Source organism: Thamnophis sirtalis, unplaced genomic scaffold, assembly GCF_051295495.1.
Source record: "Thamnophis sirtalis isolate CommonGarterSnake01/CBP01778 unplaced genomic scaffold, rThaSir2_p1.2 scaffold_2, whole genome shotgun sequence".
Classification (NCBI taxonomy): domain Eukaryota; kingdom Metazoa; phylum Chordata; class Lepidosauria; order Squamata; family Natricidae; genus Thamnophis; species Thamnophis sirtalis.
This window is the reverse complement of record NW_028261382.1, coordinates 131,851,161-131,875,919: the sequence shown is the minus strand read 5'-3', so window position 1 is coordinate 131,875,919 and position 24,759 is coordinate 131,851,161. Positions and strand designations below refer to the sequence as shown.

General features: G+C 36.0%; 1 protein-coding gene across 2 annotated transcripts in view; it reads left to right on the top strand.

Annotated features, from left to right (window-relative positions):
• Positions 1 to 2,823: 2,823 nt before the first annotated feature.
• The window catches only part of ZFHX4 (zinc finger homeobox 4), a 188,375-nt gene continuing 166,439 nt past the window's right edge, over positions 2,824 to 24,759 (top strand). For both annotated transcript variants that reach the window (XM_014052401.2, XM_014052376.2), the window contains exon 1: positions 2,824 to 3,155. The gene's annotated coding sequence lies outside the window, so the exon portion shown is untranslated. The remainder of the gene's footprint in view (positions 3,156 to 24,759) is intronic.

Genomic DNA, 24,759 nt, shown 5'->3' with positions numbered 1-24,759 from the left:
CTCTCCTACTTCCCAGCCCTCGGGTGCTCCTGGCTGATTTCCCCCTGCCCTGCCCGAAACGCACTTCGCTGTTTTCACGCGCACACGCACGCACGCACGCACACACACACAACCTGTGCTGCCTTTCGGAATTAACCCCCTTCGATTTTTTTTCCTAGCTACGTGGCAATCTCCGGCTTTCTTCTAAACTGTTAGGATCCCTGAGTGCCTTTTCCATCTCGATCTCTACCAGTTTAGGGAAAGCTGAGGGCTGAAAGTAGATAGATGAAAAGGAGGCTGAAGAGTGAGGTTGGTGCGAAACCAAAACATGGAAAGGGGGGAAAAAACTAGGGATGGAGTCCTGTTTTCATTTCCTATGGGTACCCCTTCACACACAGAGAGAGAGACAGAGACAGAGACAGAGACAGACACATTCTTTAAAAGGAGCTACAGTACCACGAGGGCAAGGAAGACATTGGCATGAAACATGCCTTGCCTGATCAACTAGCTATGGAAATTTCTGAAAACATCTTTTAAAAATAGATGGAACCCTATTAAAAGATTATTATTATTATGTTGCAATATTATGGTCGTTGTTTCCATATATTTCTGCTATGCAAACTATTTTATTTTATTTTTTCACTTGAGTTGGAAGTAGAATTATTATACTGAGGGGGCTTCTTCATCAGACTGGATTGTTTCCTGGGTTTAGGAAATGGGCTGCTGTACTTTAAATGTCCTTGACTGCCTGGTCAGTGAATCCTGCAACCTGACCCTTCCATTTCAAAAAGAGCCAGATATCTATTTTCCATAATCCCAGAAATGTCTGAAAATGGGGGTTGGGAAATGTATTGTTAGCCTCAGTGGTCCCTCTCTGTAAACAAGGATGAGGAGGAGGCTGTCACTTCCTCCTTTTGAGTCTAGCTTTATGATATGCACACAGCATTTTTATTTTATTGAGAAGTAGGTCTAATTCTCAAGCAAGATCAAGTTACCCTCCATGAGGAAAAGTCTTATGATGTTCTGTCAACAAAACTCTCTCTTAAGTGCAAAGGTTATTATTTTAAAAAAATCTGGATGTCTTTGCTTTCCCCTCTTTCCTAGGAAATGTCATTATATTTTAAGTTGCCTATAACAGGATGTCCAAGTGGGTATATCTCCCATTTTCCAAGACCTCCTTTTGCACTACACTTCCCTATCTTTGGCCTGTGTGATGTCTTTGCTGGCAAGCATGCATTCATATTCAAGTGGAAATTTTCTTTTTAATGTTAGCTTTAGGATTGTCAGGGGTTCCTGTATATATGATACAAGAACTCTAAAATCAGAATATTTATACCTTGTTTTTATGAGGAATAGTATTAAACCTTTCTGTTGTATTAAGTTCTTAAGGCCTAAAATAAGAATTTTAAATGCACCTCAGGAACCAGGAATTATAGAGATTCATCAACTGGAAAGTTATTTTCACATTTATAGGATCTTTAAGATTAAAAATATAATTTTATATGTAAGCATTAGTTGCCAGCATTTTTGGACTTTTTGTTTCTATAATATCATTTGGACTGGGGCAGGTGTCCCTATGGTGTGTTTGGATGCACTTTGAATAGACATGATTTTTAATCTACAGTGGGGAATATTTAAAAGAATCTCGATTTCTGGTTTTAGTTAATTATATTTTAATGAAAGTGTCACTCATATTCACATCACATCTGTAGTATTAGGTTAAGATAATTAGATTTTCAAATGAGAAGCAATCTCCATCCCTTGCAGATTTCTAAGAGATTCTTATTTATAGTGGCATCTATGCGCTATCCCCTATATCCTCTTTTTTCATATCTTTCAATATCTTTAACAAACCCAAGAACAAAAATATTTCTCTCTTTATAGTCCTACAGGCTGACAATAGTTTATACTTTTTTGATTCTGTTTATTGTTGCTATTACATATTAAAAATACTGTTTGTTATTATAAATTTACTTTTGTTGAGCTGTTGGACCAATTACCCCAGAAAGCTTAAACTGCCATAGGTGTGTGCAATAATGCATATATCTTAATATGTATACATTGATACAGTTATTAGACACAGTACATTATATGTACAGTGGCGTATGTGTGTGTGCGTGCGTGTATGTATGTGTGTGTATATATAAATAAAGCTTCAACAACATGTAAATTATTTTTTAAGCCTGAAAGAGTAAAAATTTCCGCCTTAGCCTTATTTCCTTTCCATACAGAGGCACATTCCACATTCATTATCCAAAGCATATTTTCTTCTTTAGAAAAAAAGAATGGGGGGGGGGGGGGAAGAGAAGAGAGAGAAAGAAAGAACTTCCCTGGTGGGAGGAATAATTAATTTGCACCCATATCTTTTCACATTCCTGAGCAGTTAAGAAGACCAAATCTTCTTTCCTTCCTCTCTGCTTCTTCTCTCTCCCTTGTTGTTTCTCTCTCTCTCACTTTCTCTCTCTAATTTCCCCCAGCCATCTATTTGTGTGTGTGTATGTGTGTGCGTGCGTGTGTGTGTTGTGTGTCTGTGTTACTAATGAAGTTTGCAGACTTGTGTTTGTGTCCGTGAAGCTGCTTTTCCTACTGCCCGTTCTGCTTTGGGGCCAGTGGTGTGGCTCCTGCAGTCCCTGCGAGTCCCCAGCAGCAGCGGCAGTAAGTCCGCGCTGCGCGTCATTTGCAGTCTGGAGAATGTTGATCACCTCGCTAATTACACCTCTCTCTCTTCTCTCTTTCTCTCCCCCCCCCCCCGCTCGCTCACTCTCTCTCTCTCTCTCTCTCATTCCCAGAGTGCATATCGGGAATAGACACACAAAGACATGCGCACTCAACTTAATCAGCCATTTTTTTAAACAGGGCTAAAACGATAATAATTAGCAGAATAAAGACATATCGGATTTTCATTTCCTTTCCTCCTTTTCCCAACCCCTTCACAACCAAACAGCGAGACCGCGGTCGCCACTTGCTTTAACAACTCCCGGACCCCAAAGGACCGCTCCATGCCCCCACTTCTTGTTCATTTTTATTTTCACCCAATAAAGTTGGAGGATTATTTTTTTTTATTATTTTTAATGAACCTTCTGTCGTTTACTTGGATGTGATCAGCTGTTAAGTAAATAAAGCAAAACAAAACAGAGAGGCGAAGATCCAGTAAGAACTGCGAGGGGAAATGGAAAGTAAGTTTTTTCTTTAACTTTTATTGAGTAGTTTGTGTTAAATTTAGGTCGAGTATCGATTATCTTTCCAAGCTGATCTTGCACAATCTTTGATATTTCGCTCTCGCTCTCTGCCTGCCTCTCTCTTTCTCTCTCTCTCTCTGTCCCTCTCTTTCTCTCTCTCTCTCTCTCACACACACACACACACATACACACACTCACACACAAACACACACACACAAACACACAAACGCACATACACACTCCCATCCACTGATCCTCTCTATCTCTCCCTTTCTCCCCCCCCCACTTTTCCTATCTCTTTTCTCGTTTTTCGTTGCTTCTTTATGGGAGAAGGCTTCCTTCGCTTTTAAATTTCGGGAGGATGGGGTTGGGGTACCCCGTTTTTCTTCAAAATTGTAACTTTTGGATTAAGTGAAGAATCTTTAACGTTTGATAGAAGAAAATACTATTATTCTTATAATTTTTTGCACTGTGTGTGTCTTTTTAAAACCGATCTGGGAAACGGGCTGGTTTGAGCCACGGCGCGGCTGTCAAAAATCTTTGCCTGTTCCTTTCTCTCTCTCTCCCTCTCTCTCTCTCCCCCCCTCCCCCGCACCCTTTTAACCCCGGATTCCGGAGCGCGATGCCTCTGGGGAAAGTTTAGGGTGCTTGGGGGGGATCAGGGCTCGCGTTTGGCTTTGATGCCGAGGGGTGCGAGTGCCGGTGGGACGGAGGGGCCCCCTGTCTCGGCGGGTGTGCGCGCGCGTGTGCTTTCGAGGTGGGGTGCTGGCATTTGCAGCAGCCGGGTTGGGCTCCTGCCGTAGCAGGCAACCAGCGAGGCAAGCCCGCTAAGAGGAGCGGCGGCTGGCTTTCCCCGGGGCGCCACTTTCTAGCGAGGCGGACCGAGCTGCCAGGCTCGCCGGAGGGGACGGCTCGGCTGGGGAAGCTTCGGCCAGCGCTCCTTCCCTTTGTGAAGCGCCCTCCGCGGCTTCCTTTCCTTCCTTCCCTTTCTCTCTCCCGCGTGGGGCTCCGGCGTTGGGTTATTTTCCTCAGATTTGTGCCAAAGAAATATAATATCATAATATGCATATATTATATATATTATAATATTATATATATTATTTTTCTGTGCCCTGCGGAGTGTGAGACGGCTACTTCTCCCGATCTGTAATGCAGCGGCGCCGAGGTTCCTTTCCGCGCATACATCCCTTCGCGCGGCGGCTAAGGGAGGCGCGTCTCGGCGTCCCCCGCCTGCCTTGCAACCTTGCCCTCGCCTATAAACATGGGGATCGGAAACTTTGCGCCCCCCACCTCCGTGCCCTTGGCTCCTTCCCTCCTGCTCCCCAGCCGTACCCTTCGCCCCCCCATCAGACGTTGCTGTATTCCTTTTGTTACCTGCCAGCTGGAGGGGGGGGTGTCTCGGGGTCTTCGGCTGCTCGGGGCACTGGGCCCAGCCGAGAGAAGAGGCTCAGCCAGCCGGATTCAGCCTTCGCGCCGTCCCGAGGAGGCTTTTTCGCTTCCATTCAGAAAAACACACACCCTCCTCCTCCTCCTCCTGTTCTCCTCCTCCTCCTCCTCTTCTTCCACCTTAGGTACCAAGGCATACATCGCAAACATTACAACCCCCTCTCGCCCTCCCCACCACCACTACCACCCAAAAAAAAAATCAGTTCAACCAAAAGACAACTTGCCAGGCAGAAGATGGTGGATTTACATTGAGGCAGACCCCGCAGGGTCAGGCAGGAAGTCTGACTGTTCCTGTATCTGACAGTTGCATTTCCTCTCCTTCGTTCTCATCGCCTTTTTCATATTATTATTAACCCTGTTCCATTTTAAATCAAGGATCAGGTAGCTGGAAAAGAGAGAGAGAGAGAAAGAAAGAAAGAAAAAGGCAGAAGGAAAAAAAAATAAAAAGGGAGGGAGAGGAGGGTTGATGATTTTGAAGGTTGGATAAATCTCTCTGATATGTATATTTGAAATTGTGATTCCCCTTTGGAAGGATTTCCAGTGGCTGGATCCTTAAAGAGCGGTGATTGAAGAGCAGATGATAGTTTATTCTGTCTTTGAGAGTTTGGTGGATGTCTAAGTGGATGGATGAAAGGAAGAGGTAGTGAGCAGCAGCCTTGAAAGCCCTGCCTGTTGTTGGTTAGGTTGAGGCAGACACTTGGCTGCGATTGGGAACACCACTGTGACATGGGCATCGATCGCTTCCATTGAGAGCAATGCAAAAACACAGCCTGGGTATGTAACACTCTCAGTGCCATCAACCCTTGTTTTACTTTCTGTTTACTGACAAAGCTGACAGGGAGAAGGGACTTGGCTTTTGGAAAGCCAGAAAGGAAAGGGGGAGAATGAAAATACTACAAATGAAACAGGGCTGAAGGGTTGGAAAAGGAGAGGAAAAAAGTGACTGTTTAAATATAATCATTTTGTTTCATACTTTGGACTTTGAAAGAGTTTCCTTTTCTGCAGTGAGATTTTAGAGAAAGAATACAACTGCAGCTCTGTCTGGCTTTCTGTTTCTCTGTCTCTGTTTCTCTCTCTCTGTGTGTGTGTATGTGTGCGTGTGTGTGTGCAAAATAGTTGTGGGGAGGACTGTCTGCTTGTGGGGAGGACCGTGAGACAGTTTCAAACAGTAGGAAGGCATACCAAGATGAAAGATGGCTAGCCAGCTGTTTTAACCTCTTGCACCTGGCTTGAGTGCAGAGGCTCCCTCAGATTATTCAGTGAGCCTAGCTGAATATTCATACTCCAGGATCTATACACTGTGACTGTAGCATCCCATTGGCATAGCTTTGGCTTTGAAGGCTTTCTGGAAGGCAAACATGTATTCAGTTTTCCTTCTTGTGGGAATGAGCATATAAGGTCAATTAAATAGAAGGCAATGGTCATAAATCTTCAAAAATGAAATCTATTCAAAGAACAAAGAAAGGTCAAATAAACCATCTGTATAAGTCACAGTAATGGTAGTGGTAGTACCTGCTTGGTAGGTTTAGGAATGATATTAGCTTGTTTTCTAAAAATGCAGGTGGTAAGGAAAAGTATGCATCTCTTGAATCTTTTAAAATAGATACAAGGTTGTGCTTCTATAGCAAAATATTTTATTGTTCATTATCAGGGACTATGTAAAGAAGTGCTGAGAAAATCACTGTTTAATATTGCAGAATTTACTGCTTCCACTCTGACCATGAGCCTAAATTTACACAATGAAATTTGATTATCTCTAATAACAGTATTAGATCCTGCACTGGATGGATGAGAATTGAGGTGGTTTTGTTGATTGCAAGGGTTTAATGTTGCATTTCAGAATCTGATGTGGTTTAGCCTTCCTTCCATTAACTGGAAAACCCCTGAGGTTTTACAATTATTTCTTAAAGATAATACATTTAAGATTGCATTGGTAGGCTGGAGAAAAGTCATATAGGCAAGAAGGGAAGCCCTTAATAACTCTTGAGATTCAGACATGTTCAGCAGTTAGATTGGCTCTGACTTCAGCAAGGGTCGACAATGTGTCATTTCCATGAAGCCAAATTGCCCTCTGCCTATATGATATTAATGTGCAAATCAATATTTCAGGGATTAAATTTCCCTTCTTCATTTTTTATGGTTTCTACCTCAATAAGTCTCAAGTCTATTAGAAGAGGCTGGATGATTTAAAATCCTTCACTGCAGAATGGCTTGTTGTAGCCTTGTTTCACATACCATTTTGGGATTTTTGCTTTAAAAGACTAAAGGCATGGCAAAGAAGTTGATAGTCAATATAAGAACATGCGCAATACTGTAAAGCCTTTTTTTTCCAATATAGAGATAATAAGGTATTGAATATATACATTTATATGATATATTCATTTATATTATATATACACTGTACTGCTTTAAAAATATTGTGTTAATCCCTTATTGATTTATTCTGGAATCAATTGAGGCTCTTTGCTTGTTTGTGATTTGTTAGCATTCTGATGCTTTTTCCAATAGCATGCTTGGATTATTTTGCAGTGAGTATTCTTTAGATCTTTGAAGACTGGCTAAAATAAGATTTTAAGTGAATTAAGCTAAGTGATATAAAAAAGTCAGCTATTGTGCCTGAGTGATATTAGTTGTATCGTATTAATTAACAAAGGGACCTTTTAGTAAGATATTAGCCTTTTAAAGTGGTTGTGCATTGGTGGCGTTGCATTAAAAGAGGTCTTTTGAATATTTATGATTAGATTGAAAAAGGATCAAGGAAGAAGCTATAGATGGCTGAAAATTTAGGTCACACACAAGGTTGCAACTTTATCACATTTTGGAAAGGCCCTTAGCTCTATCATTTTGATGGTATTTTATAGCTTCAGACCATCTGGGCTAAGTTCCGCACAGCTGCATGGATTTTGTCTGCGATAGAGCATTTTTTCCATTCGGTGTGAAATGTTCCTTCCTAAAAAAATGTATACCAGACTTACTTAATTTGGTCTTTTAAAAGAAATACATATGAAAAAGGGACAAAAGACTCTTTAATCTCTGCAAGATGTTTGCTTTTCTTCAAGCTTCTTGCCTGTTTGGTTTTGAAAAGTCATGTTTATTGAGGAGATGTTTCTGAGGTGTGACATTAAAATAATATATGGGGTTTTTTTAGAGGGGGAATGTCTGATTCCTGCTCTTCTGCCTGCCTGTCAAAACACGGTTAATCTACTCTTATTTACAATTAATCTCAATAAAATTAATCTTAACTGTGCAATAGTCAGTGGCTTAAAATATCTAATTATATTCAATTAACTGCTGTCATAGTAATTAACACTGCTTAATTGCTTCAGCATATATTTATGTAAAGCTCATTAGTTCCTGGTTGCTCTTTTTTCTGTCCTCATTCCTTTTTTATTGCTGTCATAGCATTGACATCAGTCTAGATTTGTGTGTGTGTGTATGTGTGTGTGTGTATGACAATTTCAAACTTGACAATTAATGAATCGGCAACCCTTTTATTTATCCGAATGTTAAATATTTTAGTAAGCTGTGAGGCAAGATCGTAGTGACGTAGTGGGTAGCATTTTTAAAAATAAAATTTGACTTTGTGGATGGAAATAGGAAAAGTCAGGTTAAGCCCTGTATTTAGAAAGGAAGAGCTTTTCCTGCATCTGCCTTGGGGCTGTACCCACAAGGCACAGTTTCCTTCTTCCAGATAATTCAAAGGGTTAAAGTCTTGGCCAAGGTTCAATTTGAAAAATGCCCAGGGAAAGTGCGTGCTGAAGATGTACAGATTTCATATAATTAGTGCTTAATTATATTAACATATGCAAATTGTCAACTCAGGAGCTTGTTGAACTGGCACAGATCAGTCTAGGACAATTGCCGTATTGTCTGAGACAATAATGGATTTCAAGTTGGTTTGGGGAAACACATAACTAGCTATCTAATTTAACTCATACCATGGTGAAATTTCATTAGTCTCCATGGAGACTGGTTTAATTGTGCTGACTAATGTTCTGGGGTATAGAATGTCTTAAAAAGAAAATGCTGTTTGCCTAATCCACCTTACAATGACACTTGTTTGTACATGTTTCCTTTGTGTGATAATTTGCATATGCAAATAAATAGTTTCTCAGCCCCCATTTGTCATGGCTGTTCATTACCCATGAAGAGGACATTGTTACAACGCTGTTACTGAGTCTCCCAAGACAGGATAGTGTCAACCAGTCCAGCTACATTCTTTCATAATTTGTTTCTGATTAATAGACCAGAGTGAGGCTCATTCTATTCAAGCCTCGGGAAAGAGAAGGTCAGTTCTGCCACAGAAAGGAGTTTCCGCAGCAACTAAAGCCCCCCCCCTTCTCCTCATCTCTCCCCTTTTCTTCTCTGGCTTAACAGAATCATATTTAAAATAATGCATTCTGGCTCTAAGGAGAATGTCCTCTATTAATCTCTGGTTTCCTAAAGCAAAAGATAGAAAAACAAAAGAGATTCAGGTTTTGGAATATTAATCCTGTTTTTGACAGAAAGGTAAACTGATATAATTGCTTTTCAGTGGAAGGAATGGGGGTTTACAGAAGTGTGAAAGCATCGGAAAGGATTAGCATTTTTTTGCATAATGAAAAGCTCTGCTGAATAGGGCACTGAATGGTTGACTGAATGACTAAGATGAAAGGAAGACGAAAATGCAAGCTTCTCTTTCTCTCTCCTCTGCTCAGCTCACCCTAAAGTTATGTTTGTCCAAGACTTGAGAAAACAAGCAGAAGCTCAGATTTCAGCAACTTTATAAAAATGCCTTGAATTTTCATCATCAGGCTGATGAATATGTATGTAATGATGCAGCTAGAAAGAAGATGATAGATCCAGGTTTGTATGTCATAGAAATATTACAGGCTAATCAGATATTGACTATTGGGTATCGAATCTCTTCTGTGTTTTGTGGGAGGTTTTTTTTAAAAAAAATCAAGCAAGAAAAATAAATGGAGGTCAGGTAGTCTGAAGCTTAGCTTTTGAATGTGCTATTCATAAGATCTAGTTTTAGCTCTTTTAATTGATGGTGTTTTTATTTTGTTGGTGTTGAAAGAATAGACCTTGACCCTGTGAACTATGCAAAAGTAGAAACGATTTATTTATTTTTGTTATACAACCGTAACATTTATGAGTTTGATGCTACTGTATTGATAACACGAAATAGAATCTAAATAGAAATTTGAATGCAGTAAATGTCATTGATGGCATGCTTTAGACTTCAGTTTTTAATATGTAAACAGTAGGGCTCATAAGTCATTGCTAAATACCCATACTCCTATCAAATTTAGTGATAAAATATCTATAGACTTAAATGGACCAGGAAGAGGCCTAAAGGTAGGAATGTAATTGGTTGGCTGTTGACAATGTGATCTGTGTGTCTAATTATATGCTCTCAACTGTAACTGAGATAGTTAAAATACATTTATTGTGTAAGGCTATGTATGTCTACTAAAGTAAGCCCTATTGAATTCAGTGGAATTTACTATCAAGCAAGGAGCTATAGAGTTGCAGCAGGAACAGATGAAAATAACAATTGGTTCTATCTATAAGGAAAGTCAGATGCAGTGTGGAGAAATAAAGATCTGTCTGCATGCCAAGTATCTTTTCTGATTTTCAGGTTAGTGTAATTTTTTTTCTGAAGCCATTGCTGTATAGGGGAGGAAAATCATTTGAATCAGCCTTGTACTAATTTGGTCTATGTGTTTATTCATATAGCTTATACGTATGTGTTTGCAATGAGAGCTTTGCATGTAGCTTGTTTGGTAGGCAATGCATATCGCAAAATAAACAAGTAAATATTTATAAATGATTGGCAGTTGACAGCTCAATAGGAAGCTGGACAAAAAAAATATAATGTGTGAGTTATTAAAGCTTGATATTGTAGATTGATGCCAGACAAATTCTTTATAACTTTGCAAATTTGTATTTGTTTGTACGTTTCCTTCAAAATAACAGTGACTTTTATATATAGTATAAAAGATATAGAACACAAGAAAGAAAAGCTATGGAAAACTTTTAAAAAGTTATATTTGCTAGTGTAAAAATAAATGAATGTATTTTATTAAGTAAGCAACATGTGTTCTAAGTGGAATTTTTAAACCACGCATAACTGAATGATGCATGGATTAATGTTAGTTTATATGACTTGCATTGTGTTAAACAAGCGGAAACCTAGGCTGCAGTCTGTGTATGCTTAGGTAGAGAGTCAGACTGTATCTATGTTTAGGAATAAGTCTATTTAAAAAAGTGGTAATTTGTTGCATGACATTTTTGTTCTAGATTGTTCTAGATTTGACAGCTTGTGATTGTCACACATGGACATCATGTTACTATATAAGAATTTTACTATGAAAATCAGAGAAAATGTTCTTGATGACCAGATTCTGAATATGCTTCAGTTTAATCAGTAGTCTTACTGATTTAACAACCGAATGGAAAATGAGGTTGTGTAGAACATATAACCTGGAAAAGTTTCATAGCCGTACAAAAGATAAATGGCCACCTCTTTTGAATATAGAAACAGATTTAGAATATGCCCATTAGTGTGGATGTACAATGTTTAATTGGCACATTCTCTGATTTTGTAATTTCAGTGTTCTCATAAGTCCTTTTCCCTTCATTATAGGTTGGCTATTCTAAATGCTTGGAATGATGGGGCCTGTCTAGTGGGAGATCTAAAAAAAATATTAGAATTTTATTTAGGAATGACTGATCTCAATTTTATGATGGAAATAATTTTATCATTTTAAGATATTTTTATAATATGCATGGGATTCCAATGAGGTTTCAACTTAAGAAAAACAATGTTAAAGTATGGTGTCTATATTAAAGTATATTTGTTTTTATAATTTTGAGAACTGCCTAGAAGTTGCCTGAAAGTTACTTTTTTTTAAACAAACAGAATATTTATATTTGTATCAGTGATCTGATTGGACCGTGTAAACCTCCATGAATACAGGTCAATACTGTAAGTATTATAGGCTTAGACTGAAGCACGTGACTGTAATTCCCTTATCTAACAGACCAGACACAGGAGAAACCAGTTTTTATGATAAAAAATCTTGAATTTTTTTGAATAAAACAATAAAGATGTAATTTCATTATAAACATGTTGTAGGAAAGACGTTATCAAAGAATCAAGTCATATATTTTGTTTGGGTGTGGTTTGAGTTAAAACTAAGTGACATTTTAATTGACTTTTTTAGTATAGTAAAAGCTTGATACAATCAACGTGGTTCACTTTTTGCTTATGAATGAAAAATGGAGGGAAAAAGCTCATTATGCTGTACATGTAGCTAAGTGTTTAATATTAATATTTTATTTTGAAATTTGATGACTAAATGCACTTGACATAAAATGTTATGTTTTGCATTTGGAACATCAGGAAAAATATATTTTGACACTGGAGCATTAGCTCATATTTAAAAAAAATGGAACAGGATTAACAAGTGTACAATGAAAATTTAATTATATCACCAATGTGCCTCTACTGTATTTTCAGATTCCCATTCCTAATCTTTTGACATTTCATGTCTCTGAGTTTGACGCTGGTAGATTGCCATGCTCTCTGTTGTCTGGGACTTGCAAGACTTAGTCTCTTCATAAGTCTCTTCTTAGCAAACAACTCTGCGCAGTGCAATGTTTTGGTGGAAGGTTTAAATTACAAGTTTCAGGAACAACTGTAAGGTTTATGAACACTAAATATGAAATGCAGCCTGCGAAAATGGTTCTGCAGTGATTCAAAATGTTGTGCTCTACCTTTTGTCTTGCTTATCTTCCTGGTCTGCTATATTGGATTTCAGATTAAAATAGGGAATTTCCATTGCTCTGAATGCCAGTAAGTAGTCATTAAAACAACACTAACAACAATCCCCCCTCCCAAACACACATGCATGCTTCTGTTTGGATTTGATTTAGTGAATGTGTAAACTTGATCATTGTTAGAAAAACCAATTTTAGTTCACTTGAATAGTTCAAGATGTGTTTGCTTGTTGATGGCAGTGCTGGGAAACCTGGTCAGTTTTTCAATTCTGACATGGTTTGGTTATTTGTTTAATGTATTAGATCAATGTACATGTTATATCATTGTTGTTGAAACACAGATTTGTCACATAGATGGCAGCAGTAGAATGTGTTGTAAAACAAGACAAAGAGCTCTATGATTTGGGGATATGTTCATATTTTGCCCTAAACATTATTGATTCTTAATTCATATCTGAAAAATAAAATTTGCATGCATAAGGATAAGGAAGAATATAATATTACAGCAATCAATATCCATGCTACATAGAAAATTATTACCTTTAGTTTTAAAAATGTAAACACTGAATATACACACTAATATTTGCTTACTTTAAATCTATCCCATTATATCAGTTGGGGAACCTTGTTCTAGTTAAAAACAAATTTAAGATAAAAAAAACACTGTAAGCAAACCATTTCGCAATATTAACTAGGAAAACTAAATTATTTTTGGTGGTTTCAACACTACTTCATACTTAACTTGTGATCCTAGTAAAATTGTCTTGTTATAGTTTTGAAGTTTGTTTAAGGAAAAAAAAGAGAGTACTGTACCCATTTCATTTTGGCAATCCTGATTACTGTGAAATTCAAAAGACCTGCTCCAGACGAAATCTGGCAGTCTCAGTCTATGCTGTTACCTGCTTCAAGACTTCAAAGCAGAAATTTCCTGTTTGAGGTTAAGATACAAAAGACCCAGAACAATAGAGAAAACCAAACTTTCCCAGAACTTTTCCAGAACTGTTCTGTGAGTACTACATTTAGGTGAAAGTGCAGTATAATTTTCATTGTGGCTGACCTTTCATCTTTTCCTTTTTAAAAAAAAATAGTATAATGGCCTTTTTTCAATTCAATTATTTTGCAAAGATTGCTTTATTCAATTCTGATCCTGTTACTGTTTTTTTCCCATTAATCAATGAATTGCAGTTGCCTAATATAGATAAATATTTAATTGTCTAGTACTCCTACTGTTACTGGGGAAAAAAATACTATAGTAGAATACAAAGTTTTAATCGGCCAAAGTAGTTGCAATTTTCCTTACATTTCCTTGCTATGTACTATTCTGTTTCTCATTGGCCCAAATCCTGTTGTGGTTTCACTGATGAAACTGTTTTCATACAAAAAACCATTTGAGAATTAATTTTGATGACCTTAAATTGTATTGTTTATTTCCCATACTGTAACCAATAATCTTAATAGTTTAAAATGTACAACATCAAATGCAAACTATCGGTTCTTTATAAAGTTGCACCTTAATCAAAATGCATTTTTAAATGCTGCATTGTCAACATCGTTAGGCAAATAAAAAAGTTTCCTTACCACTATAGTGCACATTATAATGATCTTTAACATGTTAGCATTGTACCAACTGGTTAATTATTTAAAAGAAAAGCTATCTGAAGATTTTATATTAGAGATTTTAAATATAGAAATTGTATTAAGAAGGACAAACCATGTTTTTCAGTAATATTCTTATCCATTATAGGAATCTCACTATTTGAAAACTGATTGGGTTCTAAATAACATGCCATTATTTGTTAATCATAGTAAGTGAAATAATACTTTTTACTAAAAAGAATTCAAGAGGCAAAAATTGTAATATTTGCTTTATTCGTGAATACTTGGCCTTTGACATGGCACAATCTGATATCATAGATGATGCTACACAAGTTATTTGGATTTTTTAAAAATGGGGCAAATAACTTCTTTTTTAAAAAAATGATGCAGATTAAGAACTATTAAGATTTGCAAGTATGGCTAGTTCTAGCAGTCTATTTAAGTGAGCACTGTCAACAGGAAAATCACGACTGACACTTAAAGTAGCTTACCTCTGATTTATCCACAAACCTCACATGAGCACTTGGCTTTGTTCTTGCTCTGGTAAGGGGAACTGATTCCAATAAGGACAGGAATAAAAAGCTCCTTGCATGGTCTAGAAGTGAATAGCACTTTACCTCAAAGCATGACCCCTATTCCCAAGATCTGTTGTGCCACAGTTGACTCTGCCTTTATGTTTATTCTCAGATGAATTGCTTGGAAAAGTTACAAATAATATACCTTGCAAAGCTTCTAGATTCAGTGACAACTGTGTAAGTGGAACTTCGGTTCTTTAGCCGTTAGGGAACAATTCTCCTGTTCAGAATGCACCAAATTATTACTATTATTTTTTCAAAATAGTTTAGGCCAAACACTGCTATTATAGATTAGAAAAGTGAACTGGTGTCACTAACACCGAAGTGAAAAGCGTTTCTGTTAGAAAATGCAGATGCATGCTAAGAAAAGATAGCTTGAGTCATTTTAAGAGACAGAAACTGGTTTCCAAATTTATTAGTTATGCTTGATTGTTTCCCTTTATTTATGTTTCTCAGAGAGAGAGAGAGAGAGAGAGAGAGAGAGAGAGAGAGAGGAGAGAGAGAGAGAGAGAGAGAGAGAGGAGAGAGAGAAAGAGAGAGAGAGAGAGAGAGAGAGAGAGAGAGAACATTTGCAATCTACCAAGGGGGAAGGGACCTTTAGAAAACTTTCAAATGGCATGTTTGCACTAGGGCAGAGGTTGAGTACAGTTACTTAAGTCCCTTGAGACACATTTAGTTAATGGTAGTCATGTTCTGATCCTGTCCAAATCTGCCCCTTTTTATTTAGTGGTGTTTATTTGTGGTTACTTAAGATTTTGATGCTTTAAAACTCAGCTGCATTTTCACAACAAATTAAACAAGAAGAATCATACTGGAAGATAGTGATGAGAGTTAATGATATGTCTTTAGATAAAGTAGTACTTGTGTGCAATCTGATCACAGCTATCAGCTCATTTGTCATGGCTGAAGTGAAAATGTCAGGACCAATGAGCGCATGAGTGCTGAAGGGGGTGAAAGTGCTTTTGGAGACACTTTTGTGCTGGGAGTGGGCCATAGCTTAAATGCAGCTCTGGGGAAATGCTTGGATTAGCTAACTCTGTGCACAAAGCCAGAGCAGAGCAGAAGACGGTTGGAAAATGTAATTTGTTTTGGTGGGGGAGAAGTCCATTTTGATCATAATGCTCCAAGATGGAGAGAAATAATTGTAAAATAATGAGGCTTTGTATGAAACAAATGTTGTGATGGAAACTTGTACATGTTCCACTTCAAATGTATTTAGCATCACAACCTGTTTAAGCAGCTATTTTATTGACATTAGTCTGCCATAGTGAAAGACATCATCTGTTTGAATCATAAAAATGGTGAAATGCTGAATTTTTAACATTTATCTGTTGTTAGTTACAGGCATATACATCTGGGGGAGTAATCTAATCATCAGAGCTAAATTATGAATTTTTTTTCCACTCCAAGAATTTTAAGTCATATATTTTACATATTGTAGCTCTTTTTGTTTGTACAAGAAATGAACTTTCGTCCCATTTCAATAAGTAAATCACTGATCACTTCCAGTGGTCACTTTAAGAAACAGCAGGCATATCCATCTACTTCCTCTCATCATAAGAAAGGGAATGAGGAAGTGCAGATCATTTGTACTATTTTGGTAAAGTTTGAGGCAGCTCTCCATGCAAACGGTTTGCAGACTCTTGGTCTATTTATCAGGTTTTAAAGCTGATCTGAATGATGATTATGTGCTTATAGTAGTACAGAATAATGTACGATTATTATTTTCTATTTTGTTTCATGTTTGATACTGTTTTGTTTCCTATTTGAAACACAAAGATTCACTAATTAGGAAAAGGCAGCTATGCTGACTGTAAGTGTTTACTTTTCTCTGGAGCAGTGGCAAGTTACTTTAAGGTTACAGACTATTTCACTTTAAATGACAGTCCTGCTGTAACAATGGAATTATAACCACCTGGAATACATAGCCAGCTACATTGTAATTTATTCCTTAAAAGAAGAAGCATCACTTTCTAGAACAGAGTTTTGTAATTTAAAGTGAATATGATATGTGAGTATTTCAATTTACTATATATTTGCCAAAGCTGAGTTTGAAAAAAGTCAGGCAAATTGTGACTAATTAGCATTAGTTGACATCAAACCTAACACTGACTTGTCTATTGACGTAACTTTCTTGCTCTATAAAGTATCTAGTATTCAGGGTACATGCAAGAGTGGTCTAAATTTATTCTTACAAATTGCAATAGTCATTTAGCCTTTCTCTGATTGTTAAAGTAAAACTTAGAGTAAACTTGGGTGTAGGAGCAATATACATTTTCTTACTCAAAAGTGTTTCTGCTAACTTCCAATAGGTGGCACTAATCAGTAACTTAGACCAAAGGGAATATTAGCTAAAACAGTGATATTTATTTACTCATTGAAAACATTCATATCTTGTTTCTCCAGAGTACTAACAATAGCATGTTTCCTGGGACACTTTTAAAAAAATGTAAAAAGAACTGTACAGATAAGATCAAAGGCCTATCTAATCCCGCATCTTGTTTCCTCAGTGGCCAAGCAGATGCCTGTAGGAAGTTTACCAGTAGAACCACAGAAATTCCTAGCCATAACTAATACATACTAGTACATTATATATCACAGCATTCCCCCCATTAAAGCTATCCAAGGCCATAAATACACCTTGCAGTAAATAGCAAATGCTTGTTTGATTCTTCTCTGAAGAAGCAGTTTTTCATTTCCTCTGTATTGTTCTACAACTATTGAGTTTTATGGAAACATCTTGGGTTCTATTTGTATAGACATATAAATAAAACTTTTTCATATTAATTTTGTGCACAGGCTGCTCATATGTTTATATCACTGTCATCTAGAGGTTTTTTTTCCCAAAGCTAAAACTCTTTTTAGCTGAGTTATAACTTTCCTCCAGAACATAGTTGTACCAGGGGGACTCCAAACATGTTCTTCATCTCTCCTTCTCTTTTTTTAACTGTTTTAATAACAGGGTACATTATAGCAAGTATCATTGTGCCATAGATACACACATTAAAATAGACCATTTTATTTTTAATCCTTTATTATTCTTAACATGGTATTTGCCTTTTTAGCAGCAGTAGCAACCGCTTAATGTATCTAAACTGATAATTGCATGAGCCACTTAACTGACATGATGGCCCTGACATCATGGTCAGCTAACTTCATTTTTGTCACAAAATGTTAGTAAAAGTCTACATGAAAAGATGTCCTGGCTGGAGAAGATCCATATTCTAGTTTATCTCTCTAGGGATTTTACCTGGGTGACTTTCACAGGTCTTATCACTTACCTCCACCTTGCTCAAGGATTGTTATCAGGATACAACCAGAGGAGGAAGATTTATGCATGGTCTCTTGATTTCCTGCATGAAATACAGAAAATATTCGAAACAAAGATATAAGGTAGACTCCAAAGGGTACTACTTCCTATACACTTACATTCAATGGATTTTGTCCTTGGAATGTTTATTCTCCAAATCCCAGATAACCTTTTGACCTTTTAAGTATTCTAAAAATGGTTGTTTGCAGATGTCTACCTCATTGCCAATTTCTTAGAGCTGGTGAATAGCTTAAATATTGGTCCCAATATAGCTTTTCATAGAGTCTCATTCCTAAATCACTCAGTTGGAAAAACTATTAATTCCTACACATGGATGCTTATTTTTCATCAAATTATTGATCATACAGTAACATTTTGTCCGATATGTGAGAAAGTTACCCATCAATCTTTATCAGAAACTTTGTTAAAAAAACTTTCTTCATGTAGTTTAAATGGTTCCCCATTATAAAACATAAGTTGTGTAGAGGGTAACCTCTACACAAACATCCTCATAAATGCTTGAATATGTATCTTTAATGAGGTCTTATACCAAGTATGTCTTCTGATTAGTGTTTGACATAGAGGCAAGCAGCTCAAAAATCCTTTTCCATAATAGAATAGATACAATTATCTCAGTGGGTACACTTTGGGCATTCTTCAAGCAACTACAGCAACCCAGTGAGAAAGTTGGTCTATTCAGTTCTTTGTGAGTTACAAAGTCTATCATAGTTGAGTTATTTTTATTGTCAATTGCATGACAGAGGATGCTGTTTGTATGACTCATAAAACATTTTGAGCTAGTCCTGTTTATCAAAGACAACTATCCTAACGTTGGCTTCTTGTCCCAGGGTTGTAATGTTTTTTCTCCATCCAGTATGTACAAGCTAAAAGAAGTAAGGTATCATTGAAATAAGGTTTCAGACATTTGTTTCACCTCTACTCTCTGTGAAAAAGAAACAACTGAAAGGTGGAAATGGCAGAATGATTTGCATCGAATTTAAATTTTTGAATAAAATGGCCCCAAACATTGGTTTTAAATTGCAAACATTTGCTAGCTTATTTATATGTCATTTTGAAAGGCAACAACAAGTGCATTATTTGATCTTAGCACCACTTCCCTTTGTTGCTAGCAAGCAGTTAATTTTCTTCTCTTTTCATGAAGAGTAAATTCCTCCATTACAGATAACATAGTTGTATACTGGTAGTGTGTTTTTTATTGTTGGATTCTATTGATTTACAGTGCTAACATGAAATATCTGACACCTGTTTCCTGTTCTTTGAATATTTCTACTGTAGTCAAAGAGGGCTGATAAGGTTCCCCTTCCCCACCAGACATTGAGCTACTTTAAATGTATAATTATTGTTGCATGTCATTTGATAGTTACACTAATTGCTGCCAACCATTGTCTGTTTGCACTTAATGCTGAAACCTGATCAACATCCTGCTTTGGTTGATGTTTGGTGGTAAACTTTAATTAACTCTTATTGCATTGAAGAAGAGCTCAGCTTCAGTGCTAACTAATCATTTACCTTCATTACATCCTGACAGCTCCACTTGTTCCTGGTCTTAATAGATACACTAGTCAGTAAATAAACCTCCAAGTCTTCATGCCTTGAAGTTGTTTCACATTGATATTTTGTTGTTTAAAGTTCAAAGATGGTAAGCGAAAGAGCTACTTCAGTTGATTCTTTATGGATGGGGAAGCAAACATGAGTCCAATATTGCTTTTTTTTTCATACCAGGTAATTTTGTTTGAATGGTAACTGTAGATTGAAGATAACATTACTCTTTCAACATGTATGCATCTTTTGAATCAACACAATTAAGTCTGTATTAATGTTGTAATTCTTTTTATTTTTACTGAAATAGTTTTCCTACAATGATATTAAAGTTTAGTAATCAAGTGATTGGCAGATCATGTAAAATTCAACTTAAAATAGCTGGCTATTTGATTTTAATTTGTCTGACATCAGGTTTGTTTGTAAAGGAATAATATGTAGTTAAACCAAAGAGCTTATAATTGTGGCTGACATTTGTTTGTTTACAATGAAAACCAATTAAAGTTTATACATTTTAAAACACAAAAGTTAATTACTGAATTGCTCAGTTCACTTATGCAGAGGAGACAAATTAACTTCCACTGAAAAAAATGATGAAAGGCCCTATTTGATAAAAACAGAAGTCCCAGCTGATTTTGTACTAGCCAAACAAAATTTGGCAGATTACTCCAGAACAATATTAATAACTATGTTAACTTTAAAATAATTCTATGGCCAAACTAGATGTTTAAGATGAAATCATATTAAATGACACTGTATGTCTGGATGTGTTTTATTGAAACCTATCCAATTGAAAATAACTCCCAGTTCTACGTATTCTGCAGGAACTGTCACTCATTGGCTGTGTTAAGTACAGCATTTAAGTACAGCATTTAAGTAATATTGTATCTTTCATTTCGTACTATGTATAACTGAAGATCTATTCTATTTTCTCATTTACTGTTTTACTGTTACCTACTATTGCAATATAGTTAAATAAATAAGAAATGCATGGATTACTAACTAGGTCCATGTTTCTAGAAGAAATATAGCAACTAATTTAAGACTTTCTAATCACTAATTTAAAATTCAATGTTTTCAATAGTTTTACTCTTAAGTAAAAGAAACTTGCCTGAATCTAATCCTTGGTTTGAATTAAAAAATTAAAACTCCACAGTAAATGTATTCTGTAGGATTATTCCAGTGCAGCAGTATTTATGACATTATAAAATGTGCCAGTAGCCTATTTCAAAACATAAGATTATAGGAAAACATCTGGTCTCTCACATTTACACTTTTTGAGTTCATTAAGTTTTCCAAAGCACTCTCACAAAAATTAAAGACAATTTATTTAAATGGTAGTATCTAAAAATAGTAGATTTGGTAATTTAAACATCTATGAAGCAGAACAGTGCATTATTAAAGGAAAAATCCCTTTCATGGATGAATTTTGAAAATTTAAGGGTTCAGGTGTTTCATTTTGTGCATACAAAATTTGAATTTTTAAATCCAATTCAGATTTTGGAATGAAAAGGAAAGCATGAAGTTCTTTTCAGATGGAGCTTGTAAAATTACTATAATTTACATAACCTTTCACAAAGTATGTTGTGTGCATTACAATACAGGACTTGATTGATTTGTAGATTAATATTTATACAGCAAAGGAAAATCAAAGGGATTAAGCAGTCATCATTGTAACCCTAATCCTACTTTGCATAGATAAGACAAAGGATTACTGTTTAAATTTTACTGGGTCACTGCTGTTCAGATGCACCTTTCTGTAAAAGAAAGACATGAGAAATGTTGCTTTGTTATTTATCCAGTGTTTTCCTGATTCCACAATTTAAGCTACAGACTAAGGTACTGTAGTTACTTTGTAATTAAATACTGCTGGCTGGATTAATACTGAAGCAATGCCAGAAAAAGGCTTGTTGATTGCTATTTTTTAAAAAATAATAACAATCATAATCAAGCCAGATGATTGCAAAATTTAATCTAAAGATCAAACACACAAAAAAGAAAAATATACATTGACATTTTGGTTGTACAGGATGATTCTGAAAAAAACCCCAATTTTTTAAATGGCAAAATGCTGATCTTCATTCAGAAGAATGAAAGGTGAATTAGTTTCACAGAGACAGCTGGGAACAATATAAAATAATTAAACAATGATATTTCAATTGTTTAATTTAAATGAAAAATAACAGGGACAACAATCTGGCTATCATGGCCTTCATATCTATATATATATATAAAACGTAAAAAAAACTGGTCTGTCACATGACATTTCAAAATAATGGTGATAGTTTTTCAAACAAAATCTGAACCAATAGCCTTTGAAGATGATAAAATAAAAAGAAATGAAACAATATTGTGATTCCACAATCAGTCAAGTATGTGATTTGCAAACTTTTCTGGTTTTCTTTTTAAAGTGATGCTTTAAGTACACAATATATTTGGTTACATCCTTTTATTCAAACTTAATTACTTTCTCCCCTTTGTCGTGACATGGGTGGAAAGTTTTTGCCGTGTCAGGAGAGGTCGTCACACATTCTTTTGCAGTTCTCTTCATTAATTCTTCCTTGCAGAAGCATTTTCTATCGTGCTGGGAAGGTAGAAGGGTGTAATAGAAGAGCTCTGAAACATCAGCAGGAAGCTCTAAGCTGGTTAATGCAGTATAATTGTCTGGACATAGACTGGTCTTTGTTTGTGTCGTTCACTTCGAATCAGCTGTAATTAACTCCAGAGTGTTTCCAGATTGCCAGCAAAGAAAAATTACAGCTTTTCTGTTTTAAATTGGAAAGCTCACAAAGACATTAACTATGCATATTGCTTTTACTTTGATATAATTCTCTTGGTAAAGGGAGCAGAGAAGGTTATTTGGCACCCATTCCCCAACTCTGATCTTTCAAGTCATGCTGTCGTAAAGCTGTTTGATAGGGTCTCTTAGTGTGTCATGGCTTTTATACGGCTCTCTCTCTCTCCAAGAAAAAGGGTCCTCTTTGCATCATGCATCTGCCATACTATCTTGGGGCTGCTTCAATAACTTTGATTTTTTTTTTTTTAGAGCTTTGGTTCATGTGCTGGTGGAATTAGGTTCTGGACAGATGTAAAAGTTCACACAGGCAACCAGGCTTGGATTTGTTATAGGGGCATATTCAGTTTTGCTTGTTTTGGTTCCTGTATTATTGCGAAGATCTATACCTCAGTTTGATTAGGCTTCCCGTTCTACTTAGATTTCGACCTCATGCTTTTGTTCAGGTAGTTTACCTGTCTTTGGAAATTCTAAATCCCAATATTTGATGAGAAAGGGGGTGGGGAAGGAGTAAGTCAGATTTTAAATCTGCTTCACTTATGATCAGTCAGATGCCTGCCACACCCAGAGTAAAGGTAAAGTGAGTAGCACTTTATAATTACAGATTCCAGTATGGTCTAAAATGAGGGAACTGAATGAGCAAGCCTCTAACTAATGCATCTAATAATACAGCGCAGTACACAAAAGATCTGTCAGCAACTGATGCAAAAAAAGTCTAACCAAAATCTCTCTTCCTCCTCTTTTCTTCTGAATTTAACAATAAGGAATTTAAGCCTCAATGTGGCTTTAGCAACCAAAGAAAAGAAGCTCTTGGTGTCTGCATAATACCACTTTGATGGATTTTTTCATCAGCTCTCTGTACGTGGTAACAAATAAACAAGCATAATTATACTTGTGAAGGCCTATTCATTGCTTTGTCAGGATTAGATATATGTGCAGTTTTCACACTGAGCCTCTCTTTTGTCTTTGCCTAACTCACTATGACATATTGATAGAGGATTTGGGATAGGGAAAAGGCCACAGCAGAGACAGTGATGACCTTTTGGAAACTTGATATAATTCAAGGATTTTTATTTATTTTCTTTCTTTTTTCTTTTTCTTTTTTTAAAAAAGATCTGTAACTTGTTCCCAAATGTAAGTGGGCAACTTTTAACCCATTTTTAGCAGAGTAAATAAAGAATCAAAGTGATCTGAGATGTCTAAAGAGCAGATGGGAATAAAAACAATAGAGTAAAAAGTCCCTTGCTCTTCGTTCCCAGCACTTTGCACTATGGCTAACCTAGCATTCCGTTCCCATTATTCTCTCCTCTTGATCAGATCACGTTCTTTTTAATCATTTCACAAACAGTGTCTCACTGAACCGTAGAAGAGGGTTGGGACAATATCAATTAAAAAAACAGAGGTAAAAGTGGCATTTCTGATTCTTAGCTCTAATGGGAACTGCATTCTAAATGCAGGGGAATTCTTCTATTGTTCAGAAAAGCAACCCCCCCCCCTTTTCATTAGCAAAGCTGGCTGTAGGTGGGTTTTATAATTTGACTGAGCAGAGTTTAGAGAACAGTTTTTATCCAGGAGCAATACAGAGCTTAGTAACAAGTTTTCAGTTCATTGTCCATATTTTTCTAATAGAAGGAGTTAGATCATCAAAGTCGTTGGCCTTTCAAACTGCTGATAGAATTTACTACACTAAACAGGTTAGCAGGTATGTATTCAACTGCTTAGTGTTAACGTAAGATTTTATTTGATTTTATTTGATTTGGTGATTTTGAACCTTGAAATAAAATAGAAACATTTATTAATAAACAATTGAAACTAAGCTGTAAACGTTAGTTGGATGGTACTGTATTCCACTTTGTATTATAATATAGAAATTTAAAAAAACATATATAGATTAGTAGATTAGTGAATATACATTCATTGCATACATAAAAGATATATTCTGCTTTTTTTAAAAAAAGTTTCTCTCCTTCCTTTATAGTAATAATATTTATTTGAAAAAGGACATATCTTTTCTGGAATTTCATGCAATATATTCATATTATTAATTAATATTCCCTTAAAGATACACTGCATTGTATCTCTAGAAGCAGCTAAGTTATAAAAGATATATATTATAAGGGATATTTACTATGCTAACTATTTCAAAGTTGCAAAATTCTTTATATCAACTAAAATCTTGTATTCTTATTTAGAAAATTTTGATCATAAAGTTTTGAGTTCAACCTGAATGGAAATTATTTAAAGCTGACTATTATGGATAGACATTTTGCATATAAATTCCAGATTACTTTGATAAAACTTGAAGTTATTTGTATGACTGTTTAGTGAGTTGTAATCCCTGCCCTTCAAATCTGTTTCTGTAAATTCATCAAGAAGAAGAAATGAGGCTGAAAGACTGCTCACTGTTTGGGGTGCATATGAGACAATGCAGAAGTTTTGGTGTGTTTGTCTACAGTTATTTGTTACTTCTAAGTCCCAGCTGAATATGTTTTGTGCATTTGAGTATTTCATACATTGCTGAGTATTATGACACAGATTTAAGTTCAAGTA